Consider the following 20163-nt stretch of genomic DNA (forward strand, 5'->3'; position numbering starts at 1 on the left):
GTATAAACGTCATTATAAAAAATGAACTAAAATGTATACACATGTAAAACCTCTACAAAACTATGTGATTACAATAGAAAATACATCATTATATAATTTATTGATATTTCATTAGTCATGCCCATCAAAAAAATCGTTTGAAATTTCATTAGAGTATGTCCATCAAAAAACTTAATCTACTTTTGGTGAAACCCCACAAAACAATTGCTATTTTCTTTTAGTTACAGCCTCGCATTGCACTTTGAACACTCTATCGACGATTTTTTATTTTCGCAAAATCTGCATCGACCTCTTGATGTATACAAAGAAAGGGTAGTGTCCAACACCATCAAAGCATACATCTTCAACATACATCAGAGCAGCTGGTGTGAGAAGAAGTAAATCCTTGTCTTTTAGAACTTGTCTTTTACTCCTTTCTTTGGTTAGCGTTTCAAAAATCCCATAACTAAAATTTTTTAGTGACATATTGTCTTGCTGGTTTTCAGTTTAATTATTTTCAACGTGGCAGCATGGCGTTACTCCACGATATGTCAATACGGTGAGCAAATATTTGTAAGTACCAAAGTCTTTATCGGAATGCACAATCAACTTTCATATAAGAAGATTCACTTTCAGCAGGAAATAAAACTCTTTTTGGTAGATATTTGTTGCCATGGATGGTCGGGATTTTTTGTAAAGCCAAAGTCTTTTCTAAACAGCCTAGTGAAAAGTCTTTCCTCACAAAAACATTTTTATTTTACAATTTGTGGAAATAAAATACATACATTTACCAATATAAATACCTTTCACTGTTTTATAAACAGTGTGCCACTTTAGGCACGCTCAATAAACTAAAAAAAATAACTGCATCTTTGGTAATGTGCCATTTTTGGCATGCCCAAAAATTTTCATTGTTCCCTGGTTCTTTGGCAATGTGCCATTTTTGTCACACTCAAATTGTTTAGTTTATAAAAAAATCAATATTCATATTTAAGCTAATTACTGACCTGGGTTATGTTTCTTATCTTTTATCTGTGCAGATCACTTAGATATATAAGTAAACAGCATAAAATATTGAAATAAGAAGTAATTTACTAACCTTCTACACTAAGCCTCCAGACTTCCTTTTCTATATGTTGGTCTAAAGTGATAGTAATTTCCAAAACATCCACTATAGTGCACTAAACCATAACAGCAATAGGCAAAGAACCTTTGGACGCCGTTTGTTGGAATTAAAAAGTTATCAGGCGAACGTGCCATTTTTTTGAATCCTCATGTGCCAATAATGGCACGCTATCAAATTAAGGGTTAAAACCCAACAGCAAAAAATAGTGTATAGGTAATTGTTATAAATTTTGAATCAAAATAATGTTGGTGTAGATTATACCTTTTATATCTTTTTATGGATAAGTAAATCAATCCCCTTTCCTAAGCATATACTTAACAAAATATTAGTGATACTGCTATGTCTGGATTGCTTGCTTAAAGAAGGATATGTTGAAACATGTTCAGTTTTCATGCATCGTACTGCGTTTATAAGGTGAAAATTCTACTGGACCAAAAGACTTAAAAGCCTGTCTTACCAAATAGAGCATATTACTTGATATTTAATCACAAGGGCATCTTGAGCTCGTTCAATGCAATATGGACAGACAATTAAGATCTAATACAAACATTAGACTATACTCGATACATTTACAATGTTATGTAACATTCAGTTCATTCAGGTACCTCACACAGTCATAACATTCCCCCACCATGATACTTCCCCCAGACCGTCTTATCCTTATAAAGGCTTCCTACATAACCGGACCAGCAGCTCTGTGCTTCATTTGCACATTCAAGCTGTTTCTGAACTTACTATCTGATACAGATGTTTTCGGACATTTTGAAACAGAAGCTGTCCCTCACGCCTAAAGCTCCTTCAAGGACTGTACACTTAAGAAGGCCTTTGTGTTTATTCTTTTAATTTAGATTTAGAAACATAGGTGAACAAAATGCTATGTTTCAAAATCCAGTTTTCTTTCATAGGAAATAGACAATGGATTTCTCTTAGAACTTTGTAGATATTAAGGGTGTAAATTAAGATGTAACTAAAACAAAAATTATCCAAGCGAATTTATCATACAGGTCATAATATATAAAATTTTGCATTTTTTACTGCATTCGTTGTGGTTTCACATATTTGTATAGTTAAACTTAAAACAATGTATTCATTACATGGAGAACCTTAAATTTCACTACACTCCAGACATCAACAATGGACAATCAAAAACACGCAGACATCCGCCATTCGCCAGATGCAATCAGCTGATGGGAGCGGAGCCAGCAGTGCCAACCACGCGGCATCAAATAGTCCGCCGCAAATAGATACTGTACAAAGTGAGACATAAACAAACAGACGCAATATCATTGACGGCAATGGCTGGATGTCCCATTAGCTGTCTTGAACGTTAAGTATTTACTTTATTATGTTTTCAACAGAAATATTTACGATAAAAATGGTAGAATGTTTATAGGTATTTCCATTATTTTTTTATGTGTATGCACACTAATAAACGGAAAGATAATTAATTATATTTTAATGCATTATCATTAGTGGCTTTGCAAAGAAAACCTTTTAAATGAGCGATAATGACACCTATAATAAGCATTTGGTAAATTAACCATGATTGAATAGTCTAACGTTCGTAGAATGATGGACTCTGTAGGCAGAGTGTTTAAACCTTACCATTCTGTAAATCGAGGTTCCATATATGAATGAGAACTCCCCTCTAACAAATTTACTTGCAGTTTTTAGCTGCTTCTCCCTCAATAGTAAACTATCCTAGCACAAATGACAAATAAAAAAAATAGATTAGATAAATTAGATACTGTGAGAAGTTCGTTCTTGGCAATAATAACCGTTTACAAGACATTTCACCTATTAATGGATACCTTTTCACCTGAGGACGGAATCAGATTCTAAATTTCGAAACTACGTATATACTAGAACTCTCACTAATCAAAATCTAAAATGTCCGCAATAACCACCTAATACCGACACCTCTTCCTAATATGATAAACATTTTGAATATTCACAACAATACCATGTTATTCAAGGTACCTAGTCTATAAACGTTTCAAACCCGAAATTGCTCAGGTGAACGCACATAGACGGTTAACCAATTATAGGTCGTCGGTAGTGTCAACAGTTAGTTAATACAGATCATATCCGGCAACTGTAGAGCAGCTGGTGTGGAGCTGCACTTCCTGTGTGACGTCACAACCCGCCCAGTCGCCCACCTGCGGCCGCCCACCCGCCCATGGGTGCAGGGCAGCTCCTTGTGGCTACCCAACAGTTGTATAACAAGCAACAAGGATTGTTTTGGTGTCGTTGGAATACCTTTGAATTGTTATGAAAAGAAACTACTGAACATCACTGTCTACTATATAAAACATAGTGAACACTAAAACAAAGTTGTTTCTAGAGATAAAAACATTCTAAGGGTTGATGGATAACACATTTGGAACAACAACCCCTCACAGAATAAGGGGGATCAGAAAGTAATTCTTATGGGAAATTTAATCCTAAGGTTGCGACACGATGTTCTAGGTCCACCGTGCTCCTTGTGGAAATAAAATGTTTACACTATCTGAATGATGTGTTGTTAGATGGCTGGATTAAATTAGGTCTGCATTTGTGCATTGTGTTGAATGGAATTGGTAGGAACACATTAAAATCACAGCTTTCGTGATGATGATTGTAAGATGATAAGGCTGATTGAGATCATTGGCTCTTTTCTATGAAAAATAATGGAAACAGCATAACAACGATTTTCTTACAGAATTGCTGTGCCAGCGCTACCTCCAGTTTTATGTCTATCTCACTGGGTGCTAACTTAAAATGTCTGTAAACTAACAGGTCTTAATACATAGGCCTAGTAAATCAATATCACAATTACAATTCAAGTTGAGCAGTTGATTGAGATCGATTGTGGCAAGTAAACCAGACCGAACAGTAGCCCGGTTCCGTCGTTCCGTCTGTACTGTTACTGGGGGGGAGAGTGAACGTGGAATGCTACGTACAGGGAACGTTGAACCGAGAACCTGGTTTTGTGGTTTCTGGGTTGTCTCGTTCTAGTACAATACGTGCACAGTCTTCAGCTGTACACCACTCGTATGATTGACGTGCCATAGTTCAGTAACTGAAGTTAATCCAACTAGACCTACCTAGCAGAAGAAGATAACTATATGTTTAAGTAGCTGAAGATTATTTCCAGGTTCATTTTCAGCATTAGTCTTTCTGGGAAAAATCTACTATATCAACTATCCTAAACATGTTAACAAGAAACACAAGTTTAAAGAGTTAACAAAACTAATGTCCATAGTCTTTGCCACTAATACAGTATCTATATAATTAATACGCTACATGAAACTTTGTCGGTTGAACTCCTCCGCCATTTCTTAACCGATTTTATCCATTGACGTCTCATTGGAAAGAGCGTCTCGCGTAGATTTGCAAACTGGCCTTACATTTTTGAATGAGTCCCTTGGGCTCTGCCCCAGTGGCTTTGAAAGATCCCATGTTATCCTTATGAAGAACATAATTGTTTACATTTTGATCAGCTGTATAATTTAATTGCTGTTATTTATTTTTCAATTCAATGAAACGCATTGAGTACATTTATTTACTATTTGAGTTTGTGTAAACATAACCCCCAAGACGGATCGTATTAGTATGGTTGTTATATCTTTAATTTGTGTATTTATCGTTGTTTTGTGTCGCTATGACGGATCGAGTTAGCATGATTGTAACTTAAATTTGTGCATTTATCGTTGTTTTGTATAGCTATGATTTGTTTATTTGTTGTATTTCCTTTTAAATGCCTCCGACGCGACGACAACGAAACATAGACAAGAGGCGTAATCGTGATAACGACCGCAGCTACAGAACAGTGGCGCGTAAAGGGCGTTATTATACATCGATGGTAGGCTTAACTCATCACAGTCAGCACCTGACCCTGGACAATCTCAACTATTAAGTTACAAATGCGCCCTAACACTACCCCAAAACGACTTTTCGTTCTCAATTGGCCCTCTATCAATGACCTGTATTGCCTGTACAACGAGGCACTTTGAGAAGGAGAAAATCGGCCGGAATGCTTTAGGTTTATCAACAACAAAGATGATCTGAGTTACACACTGGTAATCTTTGAGTTGACTCTTTTAAACTCATTGTAAATATGACTGTTATTCGCTTTGAAATAACTCCTGTAATACTTTGCAATTGCTCGAATTCGAGCAACATGTGCACTAGTCATAGATTAAAGGAGTAGACACTCTAGTATTGTCTACTCCTTTAATCTATGCTCATATAGTAATCACTTTATGTTATACAATTGCAACCAAGCAAATACTCAGGCAAACACCTTGACCTTGCTAGTATTATTACGTGATTTTTTTTTTAAATAATCTATATTCCAAATAATGTGTTATTCATTTTTTTATAAGAAAAACAACTAAAACAAACACAAACAGTGACCATTTATTAAGCTATGTTCATTTAAAAACTCATCTTTACGGGAAAACCTATTTCGTAACAGATTTCGGGATAGTAATCGTTAGCGAGTGTCTACAATGTTTTATTTTACTTCGTGGACAAAAATGAGCCATCTTATCACCGAATGGCGTTGTGGTATGATTATTACAGTTTCAATGTCTAATTTGAATTTTTCTAATGTTGGAAATAATTACCACTAAACAAGATTGTTAAGTAAGAATAATATGCAACTTTCTATACTTTCCTAACTTATATCGCTACTGATACAACCTCTACTAAAATTGCGTTTACTAATTCGCATCGTGATGAATCGTCAGCAGTCGGAGTGCACTCTGAGCAATTAAGCCGAACACGTCACTAATTTAATCTGCAGCTAACTAGCAGCAATTAGTAGTCAAATAGTTCCGCAGCTCTCGCAACTCCCAACCCTCCAGAACCAATAACGCGCGTCCAAGCGTGAACATTCACCTGCTCTCGCAGGAGGTAATTCGTTGTAAATTGGAACAGAACAAGGAAATACAGTTGCTTGGGTCTGAAAACACTGTTTACTAACCAAGGAATATGTAGTTGGGCACTTCTATAGTCGATACAAATTACCAACAACAGTTTTCAATAGGCATTATTCCGAAAAGCATTACTCCAAAACTTGCTGCTACAAATGACACCACTCCGAAATGCACTGCTACAAAACACATTATTCCGAAAGGTATTATTCCGAAAGGCATTACTCCACAATTCACTGCTACAAATGACACTACTCCGAAATGCACTGCTAAAAAAGGCATTATTCCGAAAGGCATTACTCCAAAACTTGCTGCTACAAATGACACCACTCCGAAATGCACGGCTAAGAAAATCCTTATTCCGAAAGGTATTATTCCGAAAGGCATTACTCCACAATTCACTGCTACAAATGACACCACTCCGAAATGCACTTCTAAAAAGGCATTATTCCGAAAGGCATTACTCCAAAATGCACTGCTACAAAAGACACCACTCCGAAAGTCGCTGCTCTGAAAAGAACACGTTGCTCAGACACTGCTCCCAACGATTATTATACGAAACAATATGATTGCAACAGCTGACTTTAGGATATCAACAATGTACAATCAATTCACAACAACAATGGGTATAATTCATGGTTACAAGATCCACTAGTCAACACTAGTCCACTAGTGCTCTTCGTAGTTCACAGAAATATAGGCCAACATTTTGTTTGACGTCATATTAAAATAAGCAAGTTGATTTTTTAAATCGCAGGGGAACCTTCAGCTTGATGTGGGATTCCATTGTGATATACAAGAACGTTAACCCAGCTCTCCAAGATAGAAAGAAGACAATCTTCCTGATTACTATACCACCAATGTCTGAGCTGAAATCCACACTGAAGGAGGTTATTTAATCCAGGATCATAAGGATAAGAATGGTGCTATAGTTAAAAATAAAATGCGTGGTTAAGGTGGGGTAAACCCCCAACTTATATGCAAGATTCAGAAATCATAATTGATCAAATTTGCCCTCGATTGTTCACTGGGCCACCATCTTCATCGACACACCTCATCCTCCAATGTTCAGAAGTAGGTGTACCACATACAGCGGCCAGACGAAGCCGATCGAAGTGAAGTGTAGAGAGAGTTAGTTTCGCTTCGCTCGGCCGTTCAACCTCACACAAGAGGCATCATACCGTGACGATACATGGGAACAGGCCCCAGCTGGCTACAGTGTTAGTTATCTTTGATGTAGCTTGGTTCTTCAACCAAGCTACATCCTGCTTAGTATGGATCCGAAAAAGTTACTATCTTTGACAAACTGAGTTGTTACCATTATAGCGGATGATTGTGTAAGACATTCATCATTGTGTACAATATACAAATCCAATTGTTGGGAAGGTTTAACATTTTTAATACATTTTTTTACTAGTGTCATACCTAGAAAGAAGAAAAAACAAATAAAAATCATATAATTATCATATAATTATGGATATTATTGTTTCCCCGACCTGGAATAAAGACCGTAGAACGAAGGAGACCCGTTTCGACAAAGTTTAGTGTGCTTCATGTGGCCAGTTTGGCAAGAATGGCCCTGAACTTGAGTATCGTGTCTAATTAAACATTATTCTATTCAGACAGATTCTGATCAGACAGACACTGTAAAATAAATATATATTTGAATTTATTTGCATTTACAGAAGCGTAACTTGGTAGGCAAGATTCTCAGCGGTTACTTGTCAGACCTTCAGCCAAGGACTTGGTAGTGATTGTGTTTCAAGGTGACTGGTGAAGTTACAATTATTTCACAATGAAATACTCTGCGATCCACACAGCCCAGTAGAATACATAGTAATTGAAACAATCTACACAAATATTCAATACACGATAGAAATTTACATTGTATAATAACCAATCTTTAAAACATTCTAATTGATGGGATGTCAATCTAGATGAGCCATGCTATTTTTAATATGTAAAATAAAGTTGGGAAATAGCATTGGGGTTTAATACATGAATTTCATAGGTAACTAAAGTTAAAGTATTTTACGAAATAATCTTTTAAAAGTAAGTTAACTTTTTATTAATGACAATGTTATATTGAGACGGAGTATAGCGTGTATGAACTTGAAGATGAATCAAATATGAGTGAGATGCTTTATGTAGCTTTGTAACTGTCTAAGAGCAGAAATTGTTGAACCAGCACAAAAAAACAATAATGAAGGACAGTCCAGGCCCAGATCAGAACCAGCAAAAAACTACCGACTTTTCTCTGGATCGATCCTTAGAATTTCTTATTGAAGCCAGAACTATATCCTCATGTACCCAGATCTTTACATGTATTGTTTAGCTACACTTCGTTGATTCTCTGGAATTGAGAAAAACACAACAAAAACAGTATACAGGCGTACAATTTACAAACAGAAAATATTACAAACCATGGTCAAAGATTGCCTTTCTTTATTGAAACCCCTTCGATTATCCAAAGTAAGGCGAATTACTACTAATTGGTCACCCTAGGATCGATCATAATTACACAATAAAATCGCAGACCTCCAAAGAAGACTGGACCGATTTTTTGCAACCTCTGCAAGCTATTGAGGACAAGGTGATATATTCGGCCACCTCAGTCCTAACTACAATCGCGACAAGGTCTGCCACCGTCTAATGGCCTCAGGGAAGAGTGTTGAATGAAGCACAGACAGTGGTTGAAGTGTCTAGTCGTGTTAGGCGATAAATAGACTTTGTAAAAAATACACCACAAAGAAAAAGTTATAAGAGTGTAAAAAATGGCTAATGGCTAAAATGGGGCCATTTTGAAATGAATGAAATATCATTTATTTATACAGGCAAAGTTAGGGCCACATGGCCCTTTCTTACACTTAACCTGTACATTTTCAATGTTGGCTAGCAATTGAAACAAGATTTTTTCTCGCAATTACATTTGTTTAATGGCTACAACCACAAAAGATCACACCAAATATATTCCTAAATTGAATTCCACTGGAAGCTAATGGTTGTTGAAATACTGAATTATAATTAATAACACATCTATCTCGAAATAAACATTTGTTTGTAGAGGATGTTCCATGGATGCATCGGGTGTACAAGCAGGTTTACGTTTTCGACCCACTTGTAATAAGTTAATCACTTATTCGTCACATAATGATGGGACAGTATTTTAATGAAAAACAATGACGGTTGAATTTTTAGTTTTGTAGGGTGTATTAATAAAATAATGATTTAGCTATTTGGCCCATTAGAACGATGGTTAGTCTATGAAGATATTCACTATACCGACTAAAAAGAACACATGGATCACATCCAGAGCTTATTTCTCTCAACAATGTAGAACATATGGACACAGTAGTTTTGTAGCATGGCTTTTAATAGACCCAAAACGTAAGACATTCTTTCTTGTTGAAACATGACGTAGATGTACATTGTACACTGTATACGTCGGTATGCGTCCTCATCAATTACTACACACATAGACCACGTACGGCGTCAGCTAACAACAATGTTGTGAGGTCCGGTATTAATGGAAACGAATGAGTCTTAAGGCATTCCTATACCGTGGTTCACGTTTACCTTTGGGATATAAATTAGGCATTATATCTTACAACCTAATTGTATTTCCAACAAGTTCCTGGTCATAATTATGACACACGCCTCAAGTATGTGGCTTCATGATCTATGTGGCTTGATTATGTCAGTGTTTATGCAATTTAATAGGATCTGAGCTTTGAAAATTTCTGTTTGTGGAAAATACATGAACTAAGTAAAACATGGAATTGATGGTATTGCATTAAAACATATAGATTTCCAAACTGTACAAATTAGACATTAAACTGACATCCAAACCCTATAACACTGTTAAGGTAACCTGAATATTTCTCAATTCTTGAGCATTTTCAATCACACCCTAATTTGTAAAGGAAGAGCTTGGGGTGTATATTTCCTATCAAATAAGCAGGGTCATTGCCTCAATATTGGGAAATACTACATGTACCTGGCCGTTCTCATTTGAAATTCAATGTGAATTCCCCAGCACGATTCCTACCAAAGACATTTATTCTATTCTGGAAACATAAAGACCAGTTTTACGTAATTGGAATCTCACACTTATCTAGTACAAATCTTCAAGAGTGGAACCCATGAAGGAAAGAACAATAGTTCTAATCCTCGACAGTAATAGTCTAACCCATTCCAGTGTTTGCTGTCGGATCATTCCAGGAACGACTTTCCCTGTAGGTGCGCGATGAATGAGTCAGTGAGTCACTGAAATGCCAATGAGCAACAACCAACACAACTCGGAACCGACTCACCTTGGAACGTTTATACTACAAGGACGTTATTTATTGTGTAACAATAAGGAATAAAATACCGGCAAACTAAAACAATCGTTCTTAGTAATAATCGTTGAAGAAAAACAATGACTGGGCGGCTTACTAAAAACATAAACTATACTATTCGTCGGATACTTGACGATCCCACAATGTTACCACGGATTATAGGAGTAGACCTACCTCTGAAATCTCTGATCTTACTTAAATCTCCCACTATACAAGGAATTATTGTAACAAAGCTTGTTTTTAAAAGGCAGTATTGTATACAAGTAACACAATCATGTTGAGTTGCTTTATACGGTTCAACATGAAACTCATCACACAGAGAAGAGTGTCTGTTTTACCCAATAGTTTTGTAAACTTATTTATAACAGATTCTTTTGAAATGCAATATTGATTGCTCTATCCATTCACATTATGTTACTTATTGGCCTTGGTTGTTGTTGCCATATGCAAAACTGTAATTGTTGCAAGCTGCTTCAAATAAGTGACTCATGTATCATTTAAATACTCGTTACAAAGCTCTAATAGTCTTAACATACAGAAATAAACAAAGGAATATCTTGTTAACATTCATTTTCCTACGTCCTTCACAATCGTCGATTGTAATTCCAAATACAAAGAGTGACTTTAACCTGTAATCCGATTTCACATAATAAGAAGAAGACTAGTCTAAACTAAACCTACTTCATAATCAGTTCAGTAACGATTATTAATCGTCTTCTCACCTAAGCCTGTTTGGAAACAAAACATAAAACGTGCCGTCGTTATTTTTATAACAGCCTTACCAATCATTAAGAAATCATAAATCTACGGAAAATTACTTAAACGACACTACTACTGGTGTAGTTAAAAAGCAGTATTCCCTTATGAGATAAAAAAAACCAGAGATACTTGTCAGCCAATTTTGTATTAATTTACACCTTATTGAAGTGATTACCTATAATGACTGTTTAGTATTAAAAAAAACATTTTTACTGGCAGTCCCGGAAATAGTAGTGTTAATAGATTTTTTACCACATAAGACAAATTATTAAAGAATTGTCTATTCTTTAATCTGTGATCATACCAACATCAGCAGACGTGTTTTTATTGCAACAACCCAAACTTCGTGTTAAAACTGGAGAGAAAACAAGAATAATTAGGAAAGTCTGATATACACGTTGATTAGCTACGATCGATAAAATAATGCAAACATATTATTTGAACAACCACAACCTTAAACTAAATCAATTTACAGTTTATCCGTTACAATAACTAAACAATTAAACTAAACAAGTCAAAAATTACCTTTGGAAAAAATTGTCACGGCTTATCCACACAACACAGAACTGAAAACCGACACAACATGAAGTTAGGACACAAACACAAGACACCAAAGGCGATAGAAACCCCAGGAAACGACGCGAAACAACTTCAAAACACACAAGAAAGTTGACCGCGACGCGACGTTCACTACCAGACAGACACGGAAACACTGACAATCAGCTGTTCGGAGCGGACTGTAGACGACGCCGTCACGTGACCTCGTAGAGACAGTCTGCTGGAGGATGGACGCGACCGCACACCTACTGGCCACATAGCATTGATTAAATACGTATGAAATGTTCGGCACATTTAGGTTGTGTTTTAATTTTCATATTACCGCGATTCAGTAGTTTGTATAATAATGTAAATTGACTTACGTGAATTACTGAATTTGGAAATACTGCAACTATTGGTAAATTATAGTTTTGAATAATAATAGTTTTGTTAGGAATACTCGTTTGTTTACAAAATATGAAAAAAATTAAATTAATAAAAGTAGGTAGTGTTTCACTCATGTTGCCAACATTTTAGTAATACAAATACTTTTTATAATGTCATGAACTTTGATCAAACGTTTAATAGATAATCCGGTTAAGATGTCAAAACAAATATGAGTAGCCTATACCGTTTATTTAACGGTGTAAGAAGGAGGAGTAAATTGTGGAAACTTTTCGAAATGTAACACGGATTTGGCGATAATTATTAATGGTTTTGAGCAATGAAAGCTTGAAAACCATAACAATGTATTTTGAATACTTTTTTCAGTTTATTATACAAATTAGGTATGTATTAATAGACATTTTACAACAATAATAATGTGTGAATCAATCTGATCTTTATAAACTGTATATTGGTACAAATTGTAGTAAAACCTCCCTAACACACGCCCAATGTAAACGTTGACACCCACTCCAAGAGTAAATTGACAGTCATTCCCGTAAATGCATAACAAAAGCCCCGTTGATTGACGAACTCGACAATAACCCTGTGAATGGGAGGATTCTGCTCGACTGCGACCAATTAACACACAATTACCGACCGATTGGATTCAAAATTGAAGCTTTTCTCTCGAGTGACGTCATAAACATTCCCTCTCTACCCCTTCAAAATACCCTCTTCCACCTCAAAATACCCTCCTCCAACTCAAAATACCCTCATCCATACATTCTAACCTACAAAATACCCTACAGTCTACCCTACATTAACTCAAAATACCTTATTAAATCTCTGAATACCCTCCTTTAACTAAAAATACCTTCCTTCACAGGAAAAAAATCCTCCTCACCCCTTAATACCCTGCTCAAACTATTCCTACCATCCTTTAACAATACCCTTGACCCACCTTTAAAACCTCCATACAAAACCCGCTTCCACTTCAAAATACCCTCTTTTAACTCAAAATTCCCCCTCCTCTAACTATCATGACCACTATACCGACCTTCCCCAGGAGATGTTAGGGCAATATTACTAAATACTACTAAATACTAATACTTGAACTGTTATATTTTTTTATAAGAATTACCTACTGACTGAAATCGATTCTCGTCACTTAGCAGTTGGTAACTAACCGTTTTAGTACGACTTCACTAAATGTGATAACTAGATAATAAGTGGCCGTTGCAACTGCATGTTGTGAGTATCACAAGCAACTCTGATCTAGTTAGAAACCAGTTTCAATTGTCACTTTGGCGACTACAAACTAGTTGTAGTACACAGTTTGGAGTTGGAATTAATACAATACTTAACTGTACTTTCTAAATAAAAAATAGATTAGGTCAAATAGTTTTGGAATAAATCTTACATATTAGCTGTAACGCTTATTCATTGTGTAATTTTGGTCTAGTTTAAACAATTGGCCAAACGCAAGCTATCATAAACTAGTAAAGCATCGTTCACGTTAGCTTTGTGACAAATATGAACTACTAATTACTGGGCACTCAGTTACTGAGTAGTGAAAGTTGTGACATTGGCATTTGAGACGTGTCTTTAAGTGCCTTTCAATGTCTGGTCTAGCACAATATAATGGTAAGATATTGTGCCTTAAGAAAGACTGTGGTTCAACAGTCACTCAACGCCTACTCAAAGGTCATATGGAAACATGGTGACATAGTCACTAGTAACATGTTCACATAGTTAATTGTATCTGACATACATCGTGGCAAGTCTCCTTCAATATTGAAATAATCTTTGAATTTTGGCTAGCGATTGAATGATCCTTGATAAAGAATCAAACACCCTTGGGTATTGGGTTTGGATACTTAATTAGTTTCCAGAAATATGTCTCTACAAATATATAAATGTAGGAGCTAATCATCAAAGACATTATCAGAAACGAATATCATGGATGTGAGAACAAACGTGACATTATTTACAAATAATCCTCCCAAGCCTAAATGAAATGTTTAAGTAAAGAATATTTAATTTAATAATGACATACTCCTATAATCCTGGGAAAGGAACTATTAAACTGTACTACTTTACTGCATTCATACAATAAATCAATATTGACATGTTTTGTGCTCTCGTTGTGCCAACACAGTATGTACATTACACAATGTATGTTATCGATATACCATTGACCGCCCCCACACAATACATTGGTTCAAGCATTGTTATTGATTTGACCCAATAATTCGTCGATTCAAAACCACAATCATCAGCGTCATTCAATTTATTTTAGACGTTAAAACGACTAGCTACAATCTATTTTCGACATGTTATATCCTGCTTCTCTCATCTATCTATTACTTATTTAATACGCAAGCAGATTTTTTGTGACAATTACTCCTCCGAAACTACTGAACCGATTGTCATGTTTTTGGTGTCATTGGAAAGAGCGTAACGTGAAGTTGTGCAGGAAACTTTCTTTTTGGGGAAATAATGAGAGAGTGAGGCCCTGGAGCCCTTTACAGTTTCGTATTTCTACATAAGATTAACATTGGAAACAAAAATTGTTATGAAACTATCCAGCTGTTGGAGAAATCAAAAGTGAGAAGAAGAGCATATATTATGTTAATTGTAAACAGTCAATAAGTTTGCTAATTTACAGTTTGCTGCAAATATTTGCTGACTTGGTTGAAAATACAGTAGTTGTAAAATAACGCCTGTAATACTTAGCAATTGCTCGAATTCGAGCAACAAGGACACTAGTTACTTATTTAATACGCAAGCAGATTTTTTGTGACAATTACTCCTCTGAAACTACTGAACATATTGACATGTTTTTGGTGTCATTGGAAAGAGCGTAACGTGAAGTTGTGCAGGAAACTTTATAGGGAAATAATTAGAGAGTGAGGCCCCGGGGCCCTCTAAAGTTTTGTATTTCTCCATAAGATTAACATGGGAAACAAACATTGTTATGAAACTCCAGCTGTTGTCAGAAATGTTGTTCTGATATTTAATTTAATTTGTTTACAAGGAGAATTGTTTCTTAGTGTCATGTGGTCAATAAGTTATACTTTTGCATATATTTTAAATGATATACACTATATAAAATGATGGTACTGTAATACATTAAGAGATATTCATTTAAATAATCAATGAGTACGATTGTGTCTTTGCCTATATGTTTCCTGGTAAGTGTGTTGTAACTGTTCCTTATAGTATATTATATTATCGTAAAACCAAATTATTCTTTTCTGCATTCTCACCCCGTAGCGAAGCACGGGCAGAGTAACTAGTTTTATATATAATCTAGGAGCATGGAATAGGTAAAATATTAAAATCATCAAACCGGATTTTGCTTAGAGTAAAATTATTAAGATTTAAATTGTTTCCTAATATGCATGTTGTTTCCTAAATGATATGTTCTTTCTAATAGTCATATATTTTTACTAGAGTTATGTTGTTTCCTAAATGAGGCTTTTACTGAAATATGAGTACGTAGTTAGAAATAGGCTATTTAAATATAAAATATATGTATGCTTATTCTTACGAGATGGGTAGTCTCATAAGAGTAATATTGTCCTCAATAGCAAATGGTTCTCCTAATACTGAAGTTACATTCCTGTGTAAAAAAAGGTGTTGTATATGTTGTATAAGCACTATCATGTAGTATGAGATAACTTGATTCCTAAATGTTATATGGTTGCATAAAATATGTACGATTTCTTCAACAATTTTCCTATAAAGTTTCTATACATGCTGAATTTTCACAATTTCTATGTGACATAAAATATGTGCTGTTTCCTTATATAGTGCGATTTCGAAAACAAGACCTTTGATAAAAAGTCACCTTTTTAACAAGTGTCATTTTCAAATGCATTAATTTTGTACAACATAATAGTAGTGTTATTGCATATATTTTTTTTCTTATTTCTTCTTTAAAGAGCCATTTGGAGTACTGAGTAGTATCAATGAGTCAGTCAGACTCGGTATTACAATGTTACAACATATGTTTGCGACCTGTCACTCCGTCGCTATATCACTAAAGTCACACCCGTCGTTATCACTCAGCTGTTATCAGTCGTGCCTCCTCGTCTCAGCCTTATCACAAGGCGTGTTTCTTACACAAACATCGAGTGCTCACTTCCTGGCTGGATATTCTCAAGCTGTTACACACTCCACCGTCGACAAATACCAACATATGATAGGCTTGTACATGCATTCGATCACCAAAGTCAATCAATATAGCATTTGGTCGTGGTAATTGTATTGCCTTCGGTCCTAGAAGTTCCGGGTTCAAATCCTACCAACCAATGGATGGCATCTAAGTGATAATGTCGCAGGGTTAGAGCCTACGTCCTAGGTTGTAAAGGTGAAACCGTTTAGTTTTTGGAAAAATTAGCGGATTTTCCCAAAAATATTAACTGTCCGCCACCATAGACTACTGATCTGCACAGTAGTACCACTATTGAGAAACTTAACTTCTGTTAATCATTTGAAATCGTAAACACAAAAACACTTCAAATAAGAAAAAATAAGAAAATAAGAATAAGAACAATTCTACTTACAAATCTTCGAAACGCAAAGTTCGCTGTACATACCTGTAAACACATAAACATTTGTTAAAAGTGAAAACGAATTTTACATGTTACAATTAATTTGCAAATAAAACATCACCTGGTCCCGTCAAGTCCCATAAATGTACAAGTGGGCGTATTCAGGACCAATTTGCCTAAAGGGCGAAGCTTTCAATTTAAAGTGCTTTCGCACAATGAGCTTTTGTGAGGCTAAAGTCGGAGGCTTTTAAAAACTGCAACATGGCGCTGTTGCATCAGACGTCACATATAGTGTGAATAATTTGGAACAAAGACGATACTTTCACAAATTATTCAACTATTATTGCACTTTTAAGGTTATTGATAAAATAAAAACGATTAATTTCCAAACAGTTATTTACAAATCCGTCAATTGTGAACAATAGCGAGACATGCTAAAACACACATACACAAACAAGAGCACAAAACTAGAAAATATCAAATAGAAATCGATACCTAATCCTAGTAAGACTGGATGATACACAAGTCTGGGCGAAAGTTAAAAGAACGCTTCGAGCGTTAGAGGGGTAGAAACAAGGAATTGCTTTTAAATTGAGCCCCAACAGGATGGGCTGGTGTAAACATGTTAGTCCTTGAATAACGCATCGCATCGCCGATAAAACGGACGAGGATGGCGGGAAATTGCCGTGAAACTGGCGGGAAAACTACTGGGGTGTTGGGTTTTGATGGATTCCAAAGGTGCAATCAATATTATTTTTATTTTTTGTTGCCACAATTTGCTATTCCATAAACTATTTGAATAACACTTGATAATGCGAAGCAAGGTTGTACTGTAGTAGCATTTAACCTGTTCCCTAATAAGACATGGAAAATCTTGGTTGGCCTGAAGATGGCGAGCCAATATATGTTACATTACCAACTGTATAAACATATACATTTAATGATAAATAGTAAAGCGTTTTTTTTTACAGAAATTTCGTTTTTTGTGAGTGCTTATAATTTGATGTTTATTCCACAGAAATGGATAATATTGATTATCCATTTCCATTAATAATATTCTTTAATTCGTTTCTTTCCTCGATGAAAATAAGGACGACTCTTTTGATTTTACAAGAAAAACAATTAAAACTTTGTACAATTACTGAGAGGGAGGAAATGTTTACTACAACCCTTAACAAAACGCGAAGACGCTTCATCGTAATTTTGTGAATTTTACATCACAGCAGAACCTGGAGACGCAATGAAAGTAAAACAGCATTCCTGCTTCTCCCTTAATAAAAACCTTTCATAATAGAGACAACATTAAATGTTCATTCAGTATGTATGATGAATTCGGAGAAGTAAACATGATGTCTCTAAAAACATTTCCGAAAACATTCCAATTTATTAAAGTCAATTACATTTTGTTCGTAAAACATTTGGCGTAAAATTTCTCCGTAATAAAATAATCTAATCTTACTAGAAATACATATTTTAAAAATCTCAGTTTAAGGAATAGTGCATAATAAATGCAATGTTTTTAATCTCGTTGAACAAAGACTGTACTGAAGTAGCAGTAAAAGTATTTTATACGAGAAAGCATTTTACCGTCATAAAGTGTTATTAACACGAAATACATTCGTTAAAGATTTCAAGGGAATCTTTGTTTTCGCGAACATTACAAAGAGTCGAGCTATACGTAATACGTATGTGTAGTTGGAGGCAAACGAGCTGTTATAGTTATAGAGCACAGAACTTCGGTCCCGAGGTCGTGGGTTCAAATCCCATCAAAGAACAATGCATTTTATCCATATTATAATGCTGCAACCCAATATGCCAAGTCTGAAGTAATTTATAAAACGTTTCAGACCCTATAAAAAACATAGGATGTAAAAATAAGATGACTTGTAAAAATTTCGTGGAGGTGCTAAACGAACAACAATGGCTTAACGATGACACATGATATCTTTCATTTACGTCAGGTATCAAACTCAACCAAAACCAACATAACGACAATGAAAAAAATATATGTGATGAGACTATAGCAAAAGGAAATTCAGTATGCAGTTAGCCCTACCTATTTTGGATTGGTTAAATTTGCTATTATGTTCTAAATTAATTTATGTATTTAAATATCTCCCGACAAATCATCGTAAACAACAGTTTTAGATTTTTACATTATTAGAATACCAACATTAAGAAATAATACTAAACAAATCATAAATTTCCTATTGTAAACAAGTTACTTATTAACTTTCATGTAAAAACGGTGTACCACATCCACCAGCAACGAATATTCCATAAGTGCAATCAATTTAATGAACATTGTTATTATGTATATTTTGAGTGTACTTTCTCTATGGTATCAAAAATGTGATAGTAAAAACTGTTTGTGAAAGCTATGCAAGAGCTTTTACACAGGTAAACAATGCATTTCAGAAACTAACCAAAGAATCAATTGACCTCCCACAATGACTTTGTATTTCCCTACAAACTATGTTTATCACAAAAACCACAAATTTCAAGAGGTATATTGTTTCATCATTGACAGGAGACAGGTTGGCCAACACTTCAACGTAAAATTTCCCCGGTTTTACGTCGATCTCCATTAGACTCATTCAATATGCATGTAAACAACGCTTTTACTTCTCGACAAACTCGTCCGCCCTTTGACGTGAAATATTGGTTATCCGGAATTAACGACAAAACATGACGCACGGTGAGCTTTTGACGTGGATTCTATTAACTAACATGTATATATAATATTTTCGCTTAATTTAAGGCGGTAAAAGTTACCATATATTTGAGCAGAATACGGGTGAGATGTGAAGAAAACGTTAAATGTGTCTTCAAGGCCATACGTATCTTAAGTTATCTTATCTATATCTTACGTTTATGTTAAGTATCATTCTTATCTTATCTGTGACAAATTTTCATCCACAACTGTTTTATATTACCCTTGTTTTATATTACGGAAAGTCTTAACGCAGGTAGTAACCGAGGATTATAGGGGTCACTCTGAAATTCGGAGGTGGCGGGACACGGAGGTGGCGGGACGCGGAGATAGCGGGAGGTAACCTATGGGCAAATTTTATAATAACCAATGGAGTCTTATTTTAGGTGAGGTAGTTTCAATTTGATCTTAAAATGCAAGAATAGTTAAATTTAAAACGGTCGAAAGTAATTTTCAAAAATCGATGAATTATTGAAATAATATATTTCTTCGCAAGTATGTAAAATTAGCGATTCATTAGCACTGTTTTGTAGACATTGATTCTTAATCTATAACATGCAGGTCTACTAGTTATAGATAGACAAATAGTATTGTAGTAGTTTCTGCCAATTAAAAATTGGGCCTGATGACGTCATATTACACTAGTTGAATAAGTACGCCATTGTAATGTATTTTTTTAGATGCGGGGAGTCATTTAAAGGTTGACCAGTGTAGATATAATAATGTTAAAATTATTTTAGTTTTTCCATTTATAGATGTAGGTACATAATATCGTATACTATTAAAACCTTAAATATTAATTAGGCCTACATTATATAGACTTCCAAACTATTTCAAAACAAAT

The 20163-nt window shown here is 35.0% G+C and overlaps 1 protein-coding gene across 4 annotated transcripts in view; it reads right to left on the reverse strand.

The window, feature by feature from the left end:
- The window catches only part of LOC129002190 (cyclin-dependent kinase 14), a 285193-nt gene that overhangs the window by 173076 nt on the left and 91954 nt on the right, over positions 1–20163 (reverse strand). The window contains exon 1 of one of the 4 annotated variants that reach the window (XM_054429822.1): positions 11649–11816. The exons of the other annotated variants lie outside the window; for them this stretch is intronic. The gene's annotated coding sequence lies outside the window, so the exon portion shown is untranslated. Of the gene's footprint in view, positions 1–11648; positions 11817–20163 lie in introns of those variants that run through there. 4 annotated transcript variants of the gene reach the window in all.

The sequence above is a fragment of the Macrosteles quadrilineatus genome, unplaced genomic scaffold, assembly GCF_028750875.1.
Source record: "Macrosteles quadrilineatus isolate MER2022 unplaced genomic scaffold, UCM_ALF_1.0 Scaffold_9__3_contigs__length_116548681, whole genome shotgun sequence".
Taxonomy (NCBI): Eukaryota; Metazoa; Arthropoda; class Insecta; order Hemiptera; family Cicadellidae; genus Macrosteles; species Macrosteles quadrilineatus.